This window comes from Gymnodraco acuticeps, unplaced genomic scaffold (genome assembly GCF_902827175.1).
Source record: "Gymnodraco acuticeps unplaced genomic scaffold, fGymAcu1.1, whole genome shotgun sequence".
NCBI classification, from domain to species: Eukaryota; Metazoa; Chordata; class Actinopteri; order Perciformes; family Bathydraconidae; genus Gymnodraco; species Gymnodraco acuticeps.
The window spans coordinates 3,679,374-3,683,515 of NW_022991180.1; the positions used below are offsets into that span (position 1 = coordinate 3,679,374).

A 4,142-nucleotide genomic window follows, 5' to 3' on the forward strand; every position below is an offset into this window, starting at 1 on the left:
TGTAATTTATGGTGCTATTAGAGTGCTTATAGACTGACACGTTAATACAGATGCCCCCCCCCCCCCTTTGTGTGCGGTGAGCTGGAGAGAAGGCAGTCTATTTATTTTGGTGGAAAAAAAACCCCTAACATATATGGATTGAATCAGAATATTGTGTTGGATCAAAACATATTGTACATTTTGAGAATTCTTACATCTATTACAATACATTTTGAGCTTTGGACAATGTTTGGATCAAACGAGCCAGAAACAACCTTAAGCAGCCACCACTGGAATATTATTGCAGTAATATTATAATACTAGTAGCCTTATATTAGTGTAGCCTAATATTGATCGACAAATATTTAGAAATAAATCTGGTTCTGCCTGCCTGCCTCATCGCACTCTGCCCTGCTGCATTACCATGTATAGTATTTACATTCATAATGATCCTTTTTTGTTGCAGAGCTTTAGAGGCTTTAAGAGACGAACTGTCAATGATGCCAACTTGGCGACCTACAAACTAGATATAGCAATCTTGGAGCTATTGCGGCTAGCTACTTTCATTGGAAAGAGTCTCTAATTTTTTGTATGTATATATTTAATATATCCATCCCAAGCTTACCTACCCAACTGAATGAATTCACACATTCAAGTAAATAGAAAGACAGCACAGCATTCAAGTGTTTATTGAGAATTTGAACTTCAACGTTAATGGAAAAAGCTCCAAACTTTTCTCTACAGCCCTTAGTATCAAGAAATCCTTCTAGTTCCTTTTACATGTGGATAGGAAAACAGCACAGATTGTTCAGAATATATGAGGAAGCCATCAGGGAAGCAGCATGACCCAAGGCAGGACTGCAGAGACAGGTTCAGCCACGACCCGAAGTCCACGACCCGAAGTCCACGACGGGCAGCGTCCGGGAAAACCAAACTTGAAGGTAAGATATCAAAGGATGATCTTCATTAATTGCAGTGACAATTTAGTCTATTCTGACATTTGTTTGTGTGAGTTAATCTTTACCTATGATATCTGGTTGCAGAAGGGACTGCAATAGCCTGGATGTTGGTCATCAGAGTAGATGCCCTGCAATTCTCCTCTTTTACCTTTCCCAACATATCCTATGAATAGAAAAAGAAAATATTGTAATTGAATCACACTAGGACCACAACACACTAAATATGTAATGACACATAAACATTATTATCCAGAATAAGAAGTCTACCTGGTTTGCAGTTTTTGTAAGGCTCCAAGCATCCACGGCAGGTGTCAATGGTGTACATGACGTTGAAATCCTGCTTGTATGAAGCAGAGAACAAACTCCATGTAGCAACACCTGTGTAAAACAAGCATTTCAATAGAGCCATTAAAAATATGCATAGACACCACAGCTGTCGTATACTGCTGCACCTTCACTGAATCACTTACTCTCAAGCCAGCGAAAGTGGGCCCCTCTTCTGAAAGACACAGTGGACATTGTGTCTCTGAAGGTGGTACACACTAGAGTGAGTGATGAGTACGCTTTGTCACCTTCCTGGAGAACCACTTCCATCAGAAGGTCCGAGAGAAGACAGTTTGGCAGCTGTGAAGTATTGGTCAGACTAGATCAAACATATTTAACAACACATTGACTAGACTGTTGCCAGCACAATCGAAATACCAAGATTCTTTGGGCTTCAGGTAGCAAAAATACACATTTTTAATATTAATGTTGAATATATCACACACATTTTTCTTATGTTTTGTTATTCTTCTCCTTGAGGTAAAAAACAGCTATCAATAAAGTTAAAAAAAGCAGTGAGACATAATAGTTGGAAATTCTGCCGTGATCATAGGTCGTTTTTTAAACAAAAAACAGTTACTGCTTCACTGAAAAGATATTACCTCCAATATGAAGCACATGTCGGACTTTTGAAACTGGACCTTTGAAGGAAAATATAAGGTGTGGGTCATGTGATTGTTTAATTACATGTGTATACAATTATCAATATTGATATGTATGCATGTGTTAAATAATCTGGATTGTTACATTTCTTTATCACAAACAGGAGTGTGCCTATTGACCTCATGTTCTGTCTTTTGCTTCTTTGAGACCCTGTACACTGGCTCCAGTGCCCCTTTGAGCAGCTCTTCGGCCTCATTGGTCCAGTAAGAAAACCTCTGTCCGTGGCTATAAAAATCACATAATATCAGGATGAAAATGTAAATCAGTGTCAAAGAAACTGTTGTCTATAAAGTAACATTTAAAATGTGATTTACCCTTCAATCTGGTACCGTTCCATGAGCATAATGCACCACCATTTCCGGATCTGTGCTATGTCCCGCTAAAAGAAAATGTAACAATAATAAAGTTGAAAATGAATGGAACCTCATCATTTGTCTACTCAATGTTAGCCCCCTCTTCCCCCTGAAATACTAACTCAGAGGATAAATACTGACCTCGGTAAACCAAAGTGGAGCATCTGTGCTGAAGTTCAGTGCATACTGTGAAAGGATAAAGATCTGTTAAGTTATGAGTTTCAAAAACTAACAAAACCCCTTAAAAAAAAGTGTCAAGGGAGGAATTTACCATCAGTATGAAGACACCACAGTCATTGCCCGTGGTTTGGTGAGGCAAACCCTGTAAGAATTTGGAATATAACAGTGATGTTCATGGTCAAATGGAAAATAAAGACATGTGAAAGCAGGTGTATGAGATGGTGGAGAAATGTACCTTGACGTCTCTGCCGAACTTTACTGTCCACTGACCTGGAGCAATGCGGTGCGCTAGGTCACTGTCAAAAGAAATGATAAGACATGGGAATTGATTTGGTGAAGGAACGCTATACTCAATATAATTCATGTTTTTGGATTTCCTTACATTGAACTATTGCATGCCTTAAAAGAGGAAAGTTATGAAAGCCACTGAACGGGGCTAAAATAAAACAAACAAAAATACGTTTACCAGCCTCTGAACAAAGCTGAACTTGAAAACAACCTTTGAACAAGGCTTATAACAAAATGAACATTATAATTCATAGCATCCTGTTGCAGACTCTTTTTCTTTTGGTTCCACTAAGGACACTCCAGACTTTGTGGAAATGGAGATATATTATAAATGAATTTGATCAGATTCAGACCCCTGGTCTACAAGATGGTTACTGCAGTATTAGAATACTATAAACTATTTAGAACTCCCATACAAGCCACAGAACGGTGGGGGTAATCATGTTACAAAAACCTAAATATGTCCTTGTAGGAATTGTCCCCAAAGCCATCTGGCTTAAGAGGGTCGAGCAAATATAACTCTCTCTTTGCTGGCTTGATCACCTGTCAACCATTGACAAAATAGCTGAAATTAGACATAATCAAACACCAGAAGAAAACCACACAGCACAACTTATGTTCATTTTGTACATGCTGGTGAGATCATTTGGAACAGACTCACGCAAAGCAAATAGTGATCTGCCTTTCCTTGCTGCCGACTCCAGGCAGGGATGAAAACCATGTCCTTGGTGGCCAATTGGTCAGCCTAGTATTTTAAACAAGGGATTTTAAGTTGCTGTATATCAATTTCAAGAAACATAGGTCTCAAGCAACAGGAACTTACTGGAAAACTGGCCAACGCGTCAGCTGTTTTGGACTTCCAGGTAGGAACCACATACATATCCACGATGTATATATCTTTGCCCTATATTGATAGTTTTTCAAAAAAAATGAAATCTTCATAGAAGTATGTTCAACAACAAGAGACAACCACACTTCACGAGATTGGAGTTTCACCACTAAACAGCTATTTAGAAAATATGTGTTATTCAAAAGAAAAAAGCAGGCCAATGATGTCTGTTGAAAACCGTACATGTCTTTGGGTGGCTTCTTGTACCATCTTCAGGCACGTGTTTCCAATCTGAAACAGTAACAACAGTAAGTTACCTGTGCCATTTATTTGAGACAAGATGAAGTTGGGAGGAAAGCTCAAGTATACCTACATTTGACTCCATGCACTGAGGAAGACCCAGGCTCCAAAAGTCCTCTCTGGTCAGGCACACATCACCCTCCTTCACAATGACCTCTGCTCCAGGCCTATTGTGGTCTAGCACATAGCTGAGCTGCAAATAACAGATTGCAAAACATACTTCAAGCCAATAGAAAACATAGAAAAATTAAAATCAAATCACTGTGC

General features: G+C 38.9%; 1 long non-coding RNA gene across 1 annotated transcript; it reads right to left on the reverse strand.

Moving 5' to 3' along the window:
• Positions 1–652: 652 nt before the first annotated feature.
• On the reverse strand, positions 653–1,229 carry LOC117560725. Its single transcript, XR_004571229.1, has 3 exons — positions 1,206–1,229; positions 1,004–1,101; positions 653–913 (listed from the first exon to the last, which is right to left on the reverse strand). It is a non-coding gene; the product is annotated as an uncharacterized LOC117560725 (long non-coding RNA).
• Positions 1,230–4,142: the final 2,913 nt, after the last annotated feature.